Source organism: Chenopodium album, chromosome 8 (genome assembly GCF_948465745.1).
Source record: "Chenopodium album chromosome 8, dcCheAlbu1.1, whole genome shotgun sequence".
Classification (NCBI taxonomy): Eukaryota; Viridiplantae; Streptophyta; class Magnoliopsida; order Caryophyllales; family Amaranthaceae; genus Chenopodium; species Chenopodium album.
The window spans coordinates 67,639,855-67,659,872 of NC_137841.1; the positions used below are offsets into that span (position 1 = coordinate 67,639,855).

The 20,018-nt window shown below is 33.7% G+C and overlaps 3 non-coding genes across 3 annotated transcripts; all 3 read left to right on the top strand.

Annotated features, from left to right (window-relative positions):
• Positions 1–19,471: 19,471 nt before the first annotated feature.
• Positions 19,472–19,602, top strand: LOC145557220 (small nucleolar RNA U19). The gene has a single exon (XR_014092269.1). It is a non-coding gene; the product is annotated as a small nucleolar RNA U19 (small nucleolar RNA).
• A 55-nt stretch (positions 19,603–19,657) lies between these two features.
• Positions 19,658–19,737, top strand: LOC145557230 (small nucleolar RNA snoR138). Its single transcript, XR_014092278.1, has one exon. It is a non-coding gene; the product is annotated as a small nucleolar RNA snoR138 (small nucleolar RNA).
• Positions 19,738–19,860: 123 nt separating this feature from the next.
• LOC145557188 (small nucleolar RNA R24) lies at positions 19,861–19,953 on the top strand. Its single transcript, XR_014092239.1, has one exon. It is a non-coding gene; the product is annotated as a small nucleolar RNA R24 (small nucleolar RNA).
• Positions 19,954–20,018: the final 65 nt, after the last annotated feature.

A 20,018-nucleotide genomic window follows, 5' to 3' on the forward strand; every position in this document is an offset into this window, starting at 1 on the left:
AGGTGGTGATGTGGTGGTGGCTATGGTGGGTTGCCATGAAAGAGGGTGGTGAGGTGGGAGGAGAGAGATTAAAGGGAAACAAAAAAAAAAGGATTAACCTATAAAACAAGTTGTAGGTAAAAGGGATTGTTTTGAGCAGATAGGGGTCAAACGCGGGATTGTTTCCAGATTTCGAAAAGGTGGGATTGTTTTGAGCAGAAATGACAAAGGTGGGATTATTAGTTTCCATTTTTCCGTGTTTTTAATGATGTTCTTTATGAATGATGGGAAGTTCTATATTGAAGAAAACTTGAAGTAAACTTGTTAAGACATAGGCTTTTGTTTATATTAGTTGATTATTGAATGTGGAATATGGGAAGGCAATGTTGACGTTGTTGAGAAAGGAAGTGTGATGCAGGCACTTGAATTTTAATGAGCTGAAACGGATTGTTGAAAATCTTGAATAAGTTTTAAGTGGAATTGGAGTCATCTAGTGAAAAGAGGGAACATAATGTTGACTAACAGAAGTGTAACGGGGTTATTAGTGATATACATAAAACCATTTTGTAATTTTAGGATTGATTTGTTTGGTTATACTTTATTTACCTTTAAAAGTTGATATTTTATGATCCTAACTATTTTTTTTTTTTGTTTTTAATTGGTTTTTACTTATTACATAGATTATGATTTTTTTTTCTTTTTTCTTTCCTTTTTTTTTAAGTGAAAAACTAATTTTGAGATTCTAGCTGTTATATTTTTACCTTTGTGGTTTATGTAAATTGGAAAGTAATAATTTGAAGGAGTACTTCTCATAATCTTATAAAGGGGTATATGTATTAGGCAACTTTTGAGAGGAATAAGGAGAGCCAAGTTTAATGATTTGAGCTAAGTTATGCTCAGAACAAAATTGTAATTTGGGAGTTTTTGAGTGGTTGTTTATGGGCTAAAAAGAGAGTTCTTGGAGTGATCTTCTTGTAAAGGTTTAGTTTATCTTTGGAAGCTTTTAAGAAGTTTGTATGAAGCCTTATGCTTAATGTGTTGATGGTCATTATTGTGTCGGGGGTATTAGTGATTTCTTTTAATTTATCATAATATTTTTTAAAACCATTTTGTAATTTTAAGACTGATTTGTTTGGTTGGACTTTATTTTATCTTTAAAAATTGATATTTTATGATCCTAACTATTTTTTTTTTATCGGTTTTTATTTATTACACTGATTATGATTTTCTTTTCTTTCTTTTCTTTCTTTTTTTAAATGAAAAACTAAATTTGAGATTCTAGCTGTTAAATTTATCTATGTAGTTTATGGAAAGTAATAATTTGAAGGAGTAGTTCTCGTAATCTTATAAAGCCGTATGTGTATTAGGAAACTTTTGAGAGGAATAAAGAGAGCAAGTTTAATGATTTGAGCTAAGTCATGTTCAGAAAGCTTTTAAGTTTGTATGAAGCCTTGTTCTTAATGTGTTTATGGTGATTATTGTGTTGTGGTTATGAGTCTAATATATATGAGAGCTGATGACCGAAGATGTGTTTACTAATTTATTTATTTATTTATTTTTATTATTATTATTTTTTTTCTTCTGGGGATATTAATATTAAGGTTTCAGTGGTTTTCTTCATTATTTTGTTTTTAGAAAGTTCTACGTCGAATGCTTGGTGTCGACTTATGGAGGCACAGACTTATTTATGTTAGTCAATTCTAGAGATGAATTTGGAAAGCCAATGTCATTATGTTTTGATGGTATATATTCCGTGTATTAGGAATTAGTAATCGAAGTCCACCAATTTTCAAGGGTTATGACTTCTAGGTATAAATAATGAGATTTTATTGGCTAAAGGTGGGAGTTTCTTTTTTGAGGACATAAGTTTAATGGTGGGTTTGTGATGTTTGATTCTTCTCTTCATTTTTTATGAATTGAAATCTAATAAAATGATTTTTATTATATGAAAATGTTATTTACTAAGTAAATCTGAATTTTACTAAAAAAATGCCTATTTTATTTGTATTTTATGAGTTGAAACTTTAAAATTACATAAATAAATTTCTGTTTTTAAAGTTGGCCAAAGTTTTATTTATGAGGTTCTAATTATTTGAGTTATTATATAGTTTATGGGAAATTTAATTTGAAAGATTTTGGAGTCATTAGGGACGACTTCATTTGTAATTACGCAATTGAGTTAATGTGAAGCTAAGTTTATGTTATGTTTGGTATGTTGATCTAAGTGATGAGAGGTGTGGCTTATAAAGGGAGTGTTACGTTGACAACATATGTTTGATATGGGAATTTGTAATGTATTTTTAATGTGTTAAAATTCGTTTTTATCAATTTTAAATTATTACCAGTTATTTCGATTGCAACTTGTTTTACTAAAGAATTATGATATTTCATTCATTAAGAATTTTTCCTCCCTCTCTTTTTCCTTTTGATGAAGAAATTGGTTTTACCTTACAAGTTTTTGGGGTTATGTATAATATTTGGTTTAGGGAAAGTTTTATTCTAAATGAGTACTTCGAGTAATCGTATAATGATTTTATGGTCGTATTGTATGTGATTTATGTGGCTAAATGATGAGAGTTGTAAACATGTTGTTTTGAGAACAAAGGTGTAGTAAGGGAATATGTAGTGGGTTTTCAAATGTTCTAAATTTTGATCTTGTAAATTCTTATTACATGTTAGACATCTTTTGAGTAGAAAATTATGTGTCGACAACATATGTGTATTGAGGGAAGTTGTGTCAATTTATTTTAGTTAAAGAGCCTAGGGAAAGCAAGTTCATAATGATTTGGTGGTTTTTAGTGTTTGTGGGTAATTGATGTGAGGTGTTTATCGAAGTACGAAATATTGTGTTAGAGAACTTAAGTGTAATAGGGGAGTAAGTGATGGATTAATGGACTAAAAGTGCGTACTTGGATTGATCATGTTAATCTTCATTTCATATTAGCAACTTTTAAGAAGAATATAGGAAGCAAACTCATGTGTTAATGGTTATTATTTTGTTTGGGTAATGAGCTGATGAGAGGTATTGGCTGAAAGTGGGAATTGTAAGTACGTTGAGAGCTAATTTGTAATGGGAGAGGGGCCATTTGACTTCTAGTAGATCAAAACTATTTTAAGTGAGTTGTACTTGTTAAATGTACTTTGTAATGTTTAGCTATAAAAGTCAGTCTACTTAAATAAAATGGTTTTTATAGTCAATGATTAAGGCTTTAAGATCCAAGTGTTGATTCAGTTTTATTTTGATGTTCTAGTGGTTATGTTCGTTATGAAGTTGAAAGACGCTTTCATTATAAAAATAATTAGAGTACACATGTGAAGCTTTAAGGCTATTTATAACTGTCAATTATTGAGAGAGATATACGGGGATCCAATTCACTATTATTATTGGGTGATTATTGGGTCTAACTGATGAGAGTAGTTGAAGAAAGGAGTTGATGATTTGTTGTTTGTGTAATTATTGGGTCTATCAGATGAGAGTAGTTGAGTAAAGGAGTTGATGACGAGAGAATGTAATGCATGGACCTGGTTTTATGAACCGAATTATTTTAGTGATGCTTATATTAGGAATTAAAATGTATTTTTGCAAAAAAGAAAAATGATTTTCATTGAACTAAGCATTTTTTTACTGATCTAAACCTGTAGTGTCTGAATACTAATTTTATTAGTGGAGAGTATCTGGTTGTTAAGAATAACACTGTGCTTTATTTGGTGACTTTGAGCAATGCTTAAGTTTTATATTTTAGATTCTGGTAGTTGTAGTTATTATGATTTAGTGAAGGTTTCATTTGTGTAAGACAATTCTTTTGTTATATATATTTTGCTTTGATGGTTATTATCATGTTTAATATATTGGTCTAAATGGGTAGAGAGGTATAGGCCGAAGGAAGGTATTGTGGTCTGCTGACAATAAAAGTTTATAGGGGAATTTCTAATATATCAAAAGTAATAATTGCTCTTTTTTTACAACAGATTTTACTATTTTTTTTAGTGAAGAGGTTAGTTTTGAGGTTGTAGTGGTAATGTATATTATGTGGTTTGCGGAAAGTTCTATTTTTGAAAGAGTTCTTGGAGTAATCTTTAGTAGGATTCTTTAAGGCAAACTATTGAGAGGAATGTGAGAAGATTTGATGATTTTTCTTGTGTCATATGTTGTGTATATGTTATGAGGTTTTTGACTAATGGGGGAAATGATGTGTCAAGAATAGAAGTGTAATAAGGGCGTTTGTAATTTATTATTGATGGACTAAAACTTGTGAACTTGGTTTGATTTAATTTATCTTTGAATGCTTAGAAGATGAGAGGAATATAGCTTTATTCTTCAATTGTGGTTCAATTATTCTGTTGCTGTATTTATTATGAAGGCTGTGAAATTTTCTAGTTGAATGCTTAGAAGATGAGAGGAATATAGCCTGTGAAATTTTCTAGTTGGGAAGTGTATTTGGAGACTTGGAGTGATATTATGAAGGCATCTTTTATACTATTTTACTATATTGAGGAATTAGGAATTAGGAATCCAAGTTTATCATGTTTTGAGGGTAATTAATGTATGTCTTTGTGCTTATAGATGATGAGAGGTGGTTACTAATGGAGAAAATATATTCAGAGCATAATTTAATAGGGGTATTAGTCATGTCTTTTCTTAATCCGATTTGTAATGTAAAAAAGTAGATTCTTCTTCTTTTTTTTTTTTTTTTTTTTTTTGTGTGTGTGTGTGTGTCTTTTTTGAAACTTCTCTTTACCGAGTAAAACTGAATTTTACTTGATATGTCTTATTTTACAAACTTATCTTGTTTGTTGAAAGTATTTCTTTGTTGATCACTCTTTTTCTTAGAAAAGATATCAAAGTCTAAGTTCTATTATAAGGTTTTGATGATTATGTGGTTTTCTGGAAAATTATATTTTGGAGAGTGTGATTGGAGTCATTTAGTGAAGGATTCATTAATCTTAGGCAACCCTTTTGAGGTCAATTGGAAAAGTATACCTTATTGGTTATGAAATATGTTTGATTTATTGGTTTAAATGATGAGGGGTGTTGGTTGAAGAAGGGAATGTTATGTTGACAACAAGAGTGTTTAGGGAAGTTGTAATTCAGTACCGTGCAATCAAGTTTAGCTATTTTTTATTTTATTAAAACTGATTTATTTTGGATACGACTTATTTTACTATAGATTATTGATCATCAAAACCTTTTTAAATTGTGTTTTTCGTTAGTGATAAGCAGAGTTTTTTTTTTTTGGCAAAGGACTAGTAACAGAATCAACTAAATAATTCCCCTTCTGGCATTGCCAGCTAGGATGTGAGGTATCCTTACTTGCTCCCTTGGGACTTTGAAGCTATCCCTATTAGAGGCCGCTTTATAAATTAGCTCCACCTGTCGTTGGATATTGGAATCGAACTTGACTGGACTGATTGCTTCTGCACAGTCCGTCTTAATAATAAGATATCTCGTCTCCGGGCACCTCTTCAACAGCATTACTAATTGCTATGCACTCTGCCTGTAAGGGGCAGGTAGCAAAAACTCTATACTAGTTTGTGGGATCAGCTGAGTAGGTTGTCTTCATGGTCCAAGCAACTGCCCATGTCCATTCACCTTTTTTCTTTCTTCATCTCCAGGCTGCATCTACACAAACCACGAGTAATTGGGGGCTTGTTAGTACTCCCACACGCCACACTTTGGGTAGGGCATGATTGGAGTTTTCTGTAGGATTCCTTGGAGGAGGCCAAGAATAGACTGCCGTCGTTGCTATAGCTCTCCATTCCACCTAAATATCCATTATTGCATCAGGGTGTACCAGTCCTCCTTTAAATCTAACATGATTTCTATGAAGCCAAATAGCCCACATGGTTGCTGCAAATTCATGATTTTGGAGCTATCTTTCCTATCTTCCTCTTTGAATTTACACAAGAGACTTTCTAACCACTCATTAATGTGAATATTATGTGCAGGCCTAGCACTGCTGCTGCCCAAATGTGCTAGGATATATCAAAATTCTGAGATGTTCTGCTGTTTCTTCTTCCAAGCCACAGAGAGGGAAAGCAGGATATACCAATATCCCTCTTTTCCACAAATTGCTTGCTATAGGGATTTTTATTATGAAGTGTTTTCCAGCAAAACAATTTCCACTTTGGAATACTTCCCCATAGAGTTTTCCAAACACCATCTGACTAAGAGGCAGGAGGATTCCTACTGTACGAGCTATGCCAATATAGAGCCTTTATAGAGGGATTCCCATCTTTGTAGAGCTCCACTTTTGCTGATCCTCCGTGTCTAATGTCTGGTGCAATGGCTAAGACTTCCTCCGCTGTATTCCTATCGAAGAGTCTCCAAATTAAAGAAGCTTTGCACATGCCATTCTCATTAATCAGCTCCCCCACTTAAACTGGGGCCACTTGGGTATGGTTCATGGTCACCAAGCCTTGTCCTATCCACCTGTCCGGTAGAATATGGGTTTCATTCATAATCATTCCCTTGTCCAATGACCCATTTGAACCCTTGTTTGGCTTGTGAGAGTTAGTTATGCAGTCTAGTAGTAGTCTTTATTTTGTGGTTTATAGAAAGTTTTTTTTAAAGTACTTGAAGTAGCAAGGATGATTGATACTACTATTAGGCAATTGTTGAGAAGAATATGGGAAGCCAATTTTATAGTGATCCATAATGATTTGATGGTGTTTTTCTCTTTTGTATGTGTTAATGATGTGGAAATGATGTGAGGAGCTGACTTGGAGGAAATATTTTGCTCACAATCAGGGAGTTTGTGATTGGATTAATTCTTGCGTACTTAGGTTATTTGAGACCAAATTATGTTGTTGATTGTTGTTATATACAGAGTCTATATTAGGCAGCTTTTGAGTGGATTATTTGGAAGCCAAATTATTATGGTGATGGTTATTATTGTATTTGTGTAATGAGTATAAAGTTGTGATTGATTGTAGATCGATAAATGAGGGAATGTTTTGCAACAAAGGGGTGACATATTGTAGATGGACTTACACATGGAGTGATCTTGTTAAGGCTTGTTTTATAATAGGCAGCTTAAATTTTGTGAAGAATATAGGATGCTAGATTGATTTTTCGTTGATGGTTATTACTATTGTGTTTGGGCAAGTCTAAATGACGAGGTGTTTACTGAAGTAGAGGGAAAAAAAGTTGAATGGGTTGTGTTCTTGTGTACTCTGTATGACTTTGGTGGAATAAACCAGTTTTAGAAATATGCACATTGTACTCGTTGAAATAATTTATTTTATCAATGCTGATATTTACTAAATAATTGATTTTTGTACATAATTATTTGAAACTTGTGTTATCAAAATTATACTGTATATTTCTAAGCACTACTATTTTTATTTTTGTTTATTTCCTTTTTCTTTACTTTCCTGCCTTTCCCTTGGACATTCAAATTTTTTAAAAAAGTATTTCTTTTTAGTCCTTGGACATTCAAAACAATGTGAGTTTCAAAACTTCTATTGGTACCAAATCTTCTTATCCTCCAAGGTAGCTTTCTCTTCCAAAGTTCTAATGGCGTATGCCATCAGCTTTGACATCAACTAGGAGTTTCAGATGTTTTGGCTTCGACAACTTGCTTGCCTTTGCCTTTGTCCCTTTTTGTATGCCTACCTTATCGCTAACAAATCTTCCATGCAATTCTTTAAAATATGCACTCTTGCCACTCTGTATGTTTTAAGTTTTGTCTATCTTGGAGGAACCCATCCTCCAAGGATATCATGATAATCAATGTTATAATCTTGTAGGATCGAACGATCCAATATCACCTGAACGAGTGAATGATCTAAATCGCAAGCAGAATAACTTAGCAGGTAGGATCATACAAAACGGAGGGAGTAAACCATGATAGGTGAAAAACAATAAAACACATTATTGCCCCCATTATTCGTGGAACCAAAAAAAATAAATAAATAAATAAAATTGATGGTATGGAACTATGGATACTCACAAGTCACAAAAATTATCCAACAAAAAAAGATGTTTCATAAGCAGGCAAAAGGGTGGAGTGGAAATAGCGGAATAGCGTATTCTCAAGATGATGAATTTCTTCTAGAAAATGACTAGCCTACGTCTGAACTATAGCTAAAGAAATGGTTATTGACATTATTATCAAGGTTGTCAATTTGTCATGATCAAAACTCCACTTTAGATTGAGAAAAGGGGTAGGATTAATTCGACAAAGTTGAATATGATTCTACTAAATTGACAAAAGGAATAATAAAGTGTTATAGGACTATCCATTGCAAGGTCTGGGATTGGAGCCCCACATCAGTCATATGGGTGGTTGATGTGGGATTTATATAGGACAATAGGCTCTCCTTCCCTTACGCTAGCTTTTGGGGTGGCTCTCCTATTGTCCTATATCATAAAGCTGGTATTGCGTCTTGAATGCACAATTTTTCAAGCAATAGTTCTTCACATAATATATATTTTTTTTCTCACATAATGTTGATGTTACAAAGTTAAAGATATCTTCGCAAGAGTGACATAGATTTGAAAAGAAGTTATTGTGTTCATTGAGTTGTGTTATTTTTCATACAATAATCGTAGTTGATTTTAACCATTCTAGTTGATTCTGATTAATACAGTGATCTTGATCATAAACAATCTAATTAAAAAGATCATGTACAATAGTAGATCTTTTACAAAGTTATATAAAATTTATAGTGGGAGAGAAATAATGAAATAGTAGTGGTTTTAAACGAATTTAAGAATTGTTATACTCTGTAATTATTATAATATTTTTTTTTTGAAAGAATAAAACAAATGTAAAACGATTATTACCAATTCTTTTTCCCATTTCACTAATAACCATGAACAATTTAATTTTATTTAAATTTTACCACCTACTATATCCAAAAACATTAATTTTTTTCCACAGATCCCCGATTAACTCATGACGTCATTGTATGTTCTTTTCTTTCAAATGTTCAATTGCATATTTTACAACAAACATGAATATTGATTAGGATAAAGTATTCAGAAGGTTTTGTGTGAGTCCGTTTCACGTGAGTCCAGTTTATAACACACTCCTTTGTCACAAACCTGGGCCAGGCACAACCTAGAATCAGTCACCCACTCCTCCACGGCGGCGATGATGCTGCCATCTCCGACATACCCACTGCCATCACTCTCCCTCTTCCCCCTAAAACAACACTAAAACCAAATAAAGTGCGATCGGAATCGAGAAAAGCAGATCAAACCTTGGCAATGGTAGCAGGACCAGGGTGATCGAAGAACATCAATGACCCAAAATGTAAAAAAAAAGAGCAACGAAAAACAAATTAGGATTTATGAAATCGAAAATTAACAATTAAAAGAAAAGAAAATGGAAAACCAAGTAATGAAAACTAATGAATTGCTTCCTAGAAAGAAGACGATTAGTTCTCAGAGTGACAGCCTTTTCCACCATTATGTTTTCTCTCTCTTGTTTCTCTCTCCTCTGGTGCAGGAGACTTGCGGTTGATTTCCAACTTCAAGGTCCTGGTTTAATATCTGATATTAGCAATTCAACTATTTCAATATTGTTTAATATCTGATATATATAACCTAATATCTGATATATATTACCTAATTTTTGACCATTATAATATAATTTCTGATTTGTATAATCTAATATTTGACCATTATAATCTAATTTCTGACAATGAAAACCTATAATCTGACAATTATAAGCTAATACCTGATAAGTATAATCTAATATCTGACCATTATTATCTATTTTCTGACACTTATAACCTAATATCTGATAATTATAATCTAATATCTGACTATCATTATCTTATTTCCGACAAAAAAAATTTAAAATTTTTTTCTGTTTGTATGACCGGACTCACGTGAGTTCGTTCTACACAATACTTTACCTAAAGTATTAAGTAGCAAATTCAACATAATTCAATCTCACACGATGATAATTAAGTCAATAAACATGTATTAGATATAAACTTATAATTTGTTGTTCTTCCTTTAGTTTATCTCAATTTTACTATATGCAAAAACATTAATTTTTTCCACCAGATTCCCAATTCTCTCATGACGTCATTGTACGTTCTTCTCTTTCAAATGTTCAATTGCGTTTTTTACAACAAACATACATATTGAGTTGGCATAAAGTATTCAGTAGCCAATTAAGCATAATTCAATCTCATACGAAGATAGCCAAGTCAATAAACATGTACTCCGTATTACTTATAATTCGTTGTTCTTCCTTTAGTTTATCTCTTTGGGAAATTTTTCAAAAAATTGATATAATTATCTAAATCTAACATTATTTACATTGTTTTTATTAGAGAAACAGATGTCATTATTTACATTGATTAACTCAATAATGAACTAATATAGATGCTTAATTTAGAATTGTAAACTATAAGTTAGAAAAACGATAAAATTTAAGAAAACTATTCAAATACATATGAACCCTAATTCTTTATAATACTCCTTCCGTCCCCAAATGATAGTCACTTATGACCTATTTTTAGTCACAAATTGATAATCTCATTTGCTTTTTTCCAAACACCATGAATATTATTTTTTATTTATTTTTTTTTTTATCAAAACTCCGTCCAATTACAACAATATTCGAGAAAATTTAACTTTCACATGTAAATTTTGTTTTTCAATGTACTTTTATTACTTTTTCTCTCTACTAATTTACATACCCGATGTAAAATTTATCTTTTCAATATAATTTTACTACTTTTATGTAAATTTTTTAATTCCCATAAGGGACTTTCATTTGGGGACGGAGGGAGTAATAATTAAGCATAAGTTTTAAACAATAATATCAATTTTAGTGCTAATTGAAGACATAATATATGAAATTAATGCAAATTAGACCTTCAATTTTGTAATATTTTGAACTTTTTTCGCCCGGAAATAAAAAAATGCCGAGATGTATACCATAGTCCCTAATACCCTCTGGGAGTCCAATTGAGTCGATGAAACCATCTTATATGCCCTTAAACGGTCATTTAACCCGTTCACAACTTGAAGTAATTTCGTAAACTCAAGCCTAGCACACGGACGTTTATGACAACATATAAAGATCATATAAGGTTTCAAATGACATTATATGACACTTTGATGTATCCCATAAGGTCTTAAGGCTTTTCGCCACCGGGCCCCTAGGCCTCAAATTTTCCTCAAAAAGCGTGGATTAAACCCTTCTATTTTGTAATTTTTAAAACTATTTTCGCACAGAAATAAAAAATGTCGAGATGTTAATCATGCTCCCTAATACCCTCCGTGAGTCCAATTAGGTTAGTGGAACTATTCAATATGCCCTTAAACGATCTTTTCACCTGTTCACCACTTGTGGTGATTTCGTAAACTCAAACTATCACGGACGTTTATGACAACATATAATGATCATATAAGGTTTCAAACAACATTATTTGACCCCGAGATGTATCCCTTAGGGTATCAAGGCTTTTCGTCACTGGGCCCCTAAACCTCAAAATTTCCTCAAAAAAACGTGGATTATAGTCTTCAATTTTGTAATTTTTTTACCTTTGGAAATATAAATTGCCGAGATATTTAAATTACCATGGTCTCTAATACCATTGGGAGCCCAATTGGATCGGTGGAACCATCCTATATGCCCTTAAACGGTCATTTTACCCGTTCACAACTTGTAGTGATTTCATAAACTCTAGGCTAGCACGTACGTTTATGACAACATATAATGATCATATATGGTTTCAAACGACATTATATGACCCCAAGATTTATCCCCTAGGATCTCAACACTTTTTGCCACCGAACTTCGAAACCTCAAAATTTCCTCAAAAAGGGTGGATTATAGCCTTCAATTTTGTAATCTTTTGACCTTTTTTCGCTCGGCCCGGAAATAATAATTGCCGAGATTTTTACATTGGTCCCTAATACCCTCCGGTAGTCCAATTGGGTCGGTGGAATATGCCCTTAAACGATTATTTTACCCGTTCACAACTTGTAGTGATTTCGTAAACTCAAGCCTACCACAGACGTTTATGACAACATATAATGATCATATATGGTTTCAAACAACATTATATAACCCCGAGATGTATTCGTTAGGTTCTTAAGGCTTTTCGCCATCGGGACCCGAAACCTCAAAATTTCTTCATAAAGCGTGGATTATAACCTTCAATTTTGTAATATTTTGACCTTAATTCGCTTAGAAATAAAAATTGCCGAGATGTTTACCATGGTCCCTTATTTGGTTCTAGAGACTTACCTACAATTAGCAATTTTGATTATGTTAGCGACCGAACTACATATGTTGAATTGAGAGCGTTAAGACCCGACCGTAGGCTTAGCAATTGCTCTAGATAATTGATTGATTGAATTGTTAATGGTGTTTGATAGATTTAGAATTTTAAACATGGTGAACCATAACCCTAGGTCTTTTTATTAATTGTTTTATTCCTTTTTTTTTTTTTTTAAATTTTAGACTACTTTTCTATCCCAATTTCATGACATAGTTTAGTTTCTCCATATCGTAGAAGTTAAATTGAATAGCCATCCTCTGTGGATTCGACCCTACTTACTCTACTACATTGTTAGTTGGTTTTGTAAGGAATTTATTTATCACTAATACCCTCCGAAAGTCCAATTGGGTCGGTGAAACCATCCAATATGCCCTTAAACAGTCATTTTACCCGTTCACAAATTGTAGTGATTTCGTATACTCAAGCCTACCACATACGTTTATGACAACATATAAAGATCATATATGGTTTCAAACGGCATTATATGACCCCCAAGATATATCCCCTAGGGTGTCAAAAATTATCGCCATTGGCCCCGAAACATCAAAAAGCGTGGATTAAAGCTTTCAATTTTGTAATTTTTTTTACCATTTTTTGCCTGAAAATAAAATTTCCTAGATGTTTACCATAGTCCCTAGTACCCTCCAGGAGTCCAATTGGGTGGGTGGAACCATATAATATGCCCTTAAACAATCATTTTACCCGTGCACAACTTGTAGTGATTTCGTAAACTCTAGCTTACCACGAACGTTTATGACAACATATAATGATCATATATGGTTTCAAACGACATTATATGACCCCGAAATGTATCCCTTATTGTCTCAAGGCTTTTCGCCACCGGGTCCCGAAACCTCAATTTTTCCTCATAGAACGTGGTTTAATTAATAGTCTTTAATTTTGTAATTTTTTGACCATTTTTCGCCCAAAAATAAAAATTGCCGAGATGTACAACATGGTCCCTAATACCCTCTGGGAGTCCAGTTGGGTCAATGGAACCACTTAATATGTCCTTAACCGGTCATTATTCTTGTTCACAACTTGCAGTGATTTCGTAAACTCAAGCCTACCACGTACGTTTATGACAACATATAATGATCATCATGGTTTCAAACGACATTATATGACCCCGAGTTATATCCCCTAAGGTCTCAACACTTTTCGCCACCGGGCCCAAAAACCTCAAAATTTCCTAAAAACGTGGATTATAGACTTAAATTTTGTAATTTTTTAACCTTTTTTTGCCTGAAAATAAAAATTATCGAGATGTATACCATGGTCTCTAATACATTCCGAGAGCCCAATTCGGTCGGTGGAACCATCCAATATGCCACTAAACGGTCATTTTACCCGTTCACAACTTGTAGTGATTTCGTAAAGTCAAGCCTACCACGGACGTTTATGAAAACATATAATGATCGTATATGGTTTCAAATGACATTATATGACCCCGAGATGTATGCATTGGGGTTTCAGCGCTTTTCGCCACCGGGCCCCGAACTTCAAAATTTCCACGTAAAGCGTGGATTATAGCCTTCAATATTGTAATTTTTTGAACCTTTTTGTCAGGAAATAAAAATTGTTGAGAGGTTTACCATAGTCCCTAATACCCTTAGGAGTCTAATTAAGTCGGTGGAACCATCTAATATGCCTTTAAACGGTCATTTTACCTGTTCACAACTTGTTGTGATTTCATAAACTCTACCACGTACTTTTATGACAACATTATATGACCCCGAGATGTATCCCTCAGGGTTTCAAGGTTTTTCGGCACCGGGTCCCAGAATCTCAAAATTTCCTCATAAAGCGTGGATTACAGACCCAGTTTTATAATTTTTTTTTTATCTTTTTCGCTCGAAAATAAAAATTTCCGAGATGTTAACCATGGTCCCTAACACCCTCCGGGAGTCCAATTGGGTCAGTGAAACCATCTAATATGTCTTTAAACGGTCATTTTACCCGTTCACAATTTGTAGTGATTTCGTTAACTCAAGCATACCACGTATGTTTATGACAACATATAATGATCATATATGGTTTCAAACTGCATTATATAACCCGAGTATAACCCATAGGGTATCAAAAATTTTCGCCACCGGGCCCCAAAACCACAAAAGGCGTGGATTAAAAAGCCTTCAATTTTGTAATTTTTAACCTTTTTTTGCTTGAAAATAAAAATTGCCGAAATGTTTAACATGGTCCCTATTACCTTCTGGGAGTCCACTGTGGTCGGTGAAACCATCCAATATGCCCATAAACGTATTTTACCCGTTCACAACTTGTAGTGATTTCGTAAACTAAATCCTACCACAAAAGTTTATGAGGACATATAATGATCATATATGGTTTCAACGGCATTATATGGCCCCGAGATTTATCCCTTAGGGTCTCAAGGTTTTTCTCCACTTGTTCCCGACACCTAATTTCCTCAAAAAGCGTGGATTATAGCCTTTAATATTGTAATTTTTTTACCTTGTTTCGCCCGGAAATAAAAATTATCTAGATGTTTACCATGGTCCCTAATACCTTCGGGAGTCCAATAAGATCAGTGGAACCATCCAATATTCCCTTAAACGATTATTTTACCCACACAACTTGTAGTGATTTCGTAAACGAACTCAAGTATACCACGGACGTTTATGACAACATATAATGATCATATATGGTTTCAAACGACATAATATGAACACGAGATGTATTCCTTACGGTCTCAAGGCTTTTCGCCACATGGCCCCGACACCTTAAAATTTACTCAAAAACGTGGATTATAGCCTTCAGTTTTGTAATTTTTTAATCTTTTATTTATCGCACGGAAATAAGAATTGTCAAGATGTTTACCAAGGTCCCTAATACCCATTGGGAGTCCAATTGGGTAGGTGGAACCACCCAATATGCCTTTAAACATTCATTTTACCCGTTTAGAACTTGCAGTGATTTCGTAAACTTAAGCCTACCACGGACGTTTATGACAACATATAATGATCATATATGGTTTCAAACGACATAATATGACCCCGAAATTTCTGTTAGGTTCTCAAGGCTTTTCGCCACCGGGCCCCGAACTCAAAATTTCCTCATAAAACATGAATTATAGCCTTCAATTTCTTAATTTTTTTGACCTTTTTTAACTCGGAAAAAAAAATTGCCGAGATGTTTACCATGGTCCCTAATACCCATTGGGAGTCCAATTGGGTAGGTGGAACCATCCTATATGCCTTGAAACATTCATTTTACCGGTTCAGAACTTGTAGTGATTTCGTAAACTCAAGCCTACCACGGACGTTTATGACAACATATAATAATCATATATGGTTTCAAACGACATTATATGAACCCGAGATATATGCCTTAGGGTCTCAAGGCTTTTCGCCACCTGGCCCCGACACCTCAAAATTTCCTCAAAAAGCGTGGATTATAGCCTTCAATTTCTTAATTTTTTTTACCTTTTTCCGCCCGAAAATAAGAATTGTCGAGATGTTAGCCATGGTGTCTAATATTCTCTGGGAGTCCAATTGGGTCGGTGGAACCATCCAATATGCCCTTAATCGGTCATTACCCGTTCACAAATTGTAGTGATTTCGTATACTCAAGCCTACCACAATCGTTTATATATGACAACATATAATGATCATATATGGTTTCAACGACATTATATGACCCTGAGATGTATCCCTTAGGGTCTCAAGGCTTTTCTCCACCGGGTCCTGACACTTCAAAACTTCCTCAAAAAGCGTAGATTATAGCCTTCAATTTTGTAATTTTTTAACCTTTTTCTCGCTGAGATTTTTACCATGGTACCTAATACCCTCCGGGAGTCGATTGGCTGGGTCGGTGGAACATCCAATATGCCCTTAAATGGTCCTTTTAACTACATGTAATGATTTCGTAAACTCAAGCCTACTACGGACATAATTATCATATATGGTTTAAAACGACATTATATGAACCCGAGATGTATCCCTTAGGGTCTCAAGGCTTTTCACCACCTGGCCCCGACACCTCAAAATTTCCTCAAAAAGCGTGGATTATAGCCTTCAATTTTGTAATTTTTTGACGTTTTTTCGCACGAAAATAAGAATTGCCAAGATGTTTACCATGAACTCTAATACCCATTATAAGACCAATTGGGTAGGTGGAACCACTTAATATGGCTTTAAACATTCATTTTACCCGTTCAAAACTTGTAGTGATTTCGTAAACTCAATCTTATCACGGACGTTTATGACAACATATAATGATCATATATGGTTTCAAACGACATTATATGACCCCGAAAAGTATCCGTTAGGTTCTCAAGGCTTTTCGCCACCGGGCCCCGAAACCTAAAAATTTCCACATAAAGCATAAATTATAGCCTTTAATTTCTTAATTTTTTGACCTTTTTTCGCTCGGAAATAAAAATTGTCGAGATGTTTACCATGATCCCTAATACCCATTGGAGTCCAATTGGGTAGGTGGAGCCATCCTATATGCCTTTAAACATTCATTTTACCCGTTCATAACATGTAGTGATTTCGTAAATTCAAGCCTACCACGGACGTTTATGACAATATATAATGATCATATATGGTTTCAAATGACATTATATGAACCCGAGATGTATCCCGTAGGGTCTCAAGGCTTTTCACCTTCTGGCCCCGACATCTCAAAATTTCCTCAAAAAGCGTGTATTATAGCCTTCAATTTCTTAATTTTTTTTACCTTTTTCCGCCTGGAAATAAAAATTGCCGATATGTTAACCATGGTCTCTAATATCCTCTGGGAGTCCAATTGGGTCGGTGGAACCATCCAATATGCCCTTAATCGACATTTTACCCGTTCACAAATTGTAGTGATTTCGTATACTCAAGCCTACCACAAAAGTTTATGACAACATATAATGATCATATATGGTTTCAACGGCATTATATGACCCTGAGATGTATCCCTCAGGGTCTCAAGGCTTTTCTCCATCGGGTCCCGACACTTCAAAATTTCCTCAAAAATCGTGGATTATAGCCTTCAATTTTGTAATTTTTTGACGTTTTTCTCTCGGAAACAAAAATTGCCGAGATTTTTACCATGGTACTTAATACCCTTCGGGAGTCCAATTGGCTGGGTCGGTGGAACATCCAATATGCCTTTAAATGGTCATTTTACCTTTTCACTATATATAGTGATTTCGTAAACTCAAGCCTACTACGAACGTTTATGACAACATATAATTATCATATATGGTTTGAAACGGCATTATATGACCTCGAGATGTATCCCTTAGGGTCTCAAGGCTTTTCGCCATCGGACCTGACACCTCAAAATTTCTTTAAAAAGCGTGGATTATAGCCTTTAATTTTGTATTTTTTTGACCTTTTTTCGCCCTAAAATAAAAATTGTGAAGTTGTTTACGATGGTCCTAATACCCTCCGGGAGTCCAATTGGATCGGTGGAACCATCCAATATGCCCTTAAACGGTCATTTTACCCGTTCACAACTTGTAGTGATTTCATAAACGAACTCAAGTCTACCACAGACGTTTATGACAACATTTAATGATCATATATGGTTTGAAACGACATTATATGAACCCGAGATGTATCTATTAGGGTCTCAAGGCTTTTCGCCACCTGGCCCCGACAAATTTTCCTCAAAAAGCGTGGATTATAGCCTTTAATTTTGAAATTTTTTACCTTTTTTCGCACGGAAATAAGAATTGCCAAGATGTTTACCATGGTCCCTAATACCCATTGGGAGCCCAATGGCGTCATATAGATATGACTTTGGGCAATTTGGTGGGAATATTTAGCCTGTTTGGTTGACATTGTAAAATGGGGAACTGAAAATTTATGGAAATTGATAAAATTAAAAATTTATGGAAATTGATAAAAGGTGTAGTTATTTAGTTGACGGAAAAAAATAAATAAAAATGAGGGAAGTGAGAATTCAAGGTAATTTTAATTTCCCACAAATCATGGGAAGTAAATACCCTAACCCCCTTGGTAAACAAAATTATGGGAATTTCAATTTCATTAAGGAATTTATTTCCCATGAAATATAAATTCTTATGGGAACTAAATTCTCAATCATACAATACGTTATTATTTTTGAAAATAGTATGTGGTAAATTTTTTTTTTAAAAAAAAAAACGTTAAAAACAATAGATGTACAAAGTGGTTATTTCTAAACAACTTTTGGATGTGGCCAACTAAAACACAAGTAATTCTTGACCGACAAAGTAAATCACCGTAACCAAGTAACCAATTACCCATCGTCTAATCCTGACCGACTAAGTAACCCATGACCAAGTAACTCCTAACTGAGTGAGTAACCCATAACTGACTGAGTAACCCCTAACTAAATAATCTCGAAATAAAAATGAAAGTTTGTGTTTTTAAATAAATCCTTTTTTAAAAATAAAAAAAAAAAATTGGAATGTAGAGGATTATGAACGAGTTGGGCCTTGATGCATTAGGGTTTATACAGTTCCCAAATTTCATCTATATAATTCGACGCCGTTTTTCACTATCAACACCCACTCATCTCATCTTCCTCCCTCTTCTTTCTATCTCGCATCTAAACTGCTCAATTATTAACAGCAACTTCTACAAAACTTCCCCATTTTATTGTTATTTATATAATCTTCTCAAAACCAAAAACCCATCTTTGATTTTCAGGTATCTTCTTATTCATCAAATCGTTGTTTTGTATGATTTTGATTCAAACAATTGTGATTTAGGGTAAAATTTTGGCATATTTCAGACACGGGTATTAGTTAAAGTTCAATAATTATATACCTTTTGCACGGTGCCAATACTTATGCTATTCATCACGATTGGAGGGAATTTCTTTTATTTTTCTCTATAATTTCCCTTCAAATTTAAACTAGCTATATTAATCTTGTTTTTATTTCATTTATTAATTTCCAAAATTTCCCAGAAAAATCAATAATTGTTATTTTTATACCAATGAAATTGCTTGTAGATGAAAGATTTATTGCACGGCTCCTTCAAAGAGTCAGCAGCATATGCCAATTTAATGGTTAAATTGACTGCCGCTAGGAGCCAATATTAAAACTAGTCAAATTTTTGTCATTTGCTTGAAATTATACTATTGTTTCATGCTTCAATTATTTGCCTAAATTTGCCATATTTAAATACTTATAATTATTGTTTGAATTTATGTTAGAAGTGTTTAATTTGAATGTATTAGTAAGGACATTATTGCCTCTAAAGAGTAGCCTTATGAATGAATTAAGGTTTCATATTGGTTTAGTTAAGAGGCATAAATTAATTTGGGTCAAATGTTATATTTGATCCTTATTATGCCAAGGCCTTTTTGAGGGGACTATTGTTTTTTTACCATTGATTGTCCTCCAAGCAGCCTTGGACATTTATTTTAATGTCCGAGCTCGTCTTGATTTGTATTTTTGGTTGTCGAAGATGTTTCCATAGCCTTCGAATAACTAAGTGGTTGATCAAGAACCATTTGGTTCAGACAGAGGCTTAGATTAAAATTGGGATAATATCCCTCGAATCGAATGAATCATTTTATGATAAGGAATGTGTTAATTGCCTCATTCCTTTCACCTTGATGTCTTCGGACATTTGTTACAACTATTTGGTAGTTGTCGATTGAGAAATCTTTTGTTAATGATCAGTGATGAGGCCTTAACATATAAGATGGTCCGACTATGTGTTGGATCTTCGATGCAATACTCTTGTTAACGCTTGGCTTCTGAGATAAACTATTAACTTTAAACAAATTGAAGTAATGTTTGATGAACTTTAAACACGAAAAAGATCGAATTT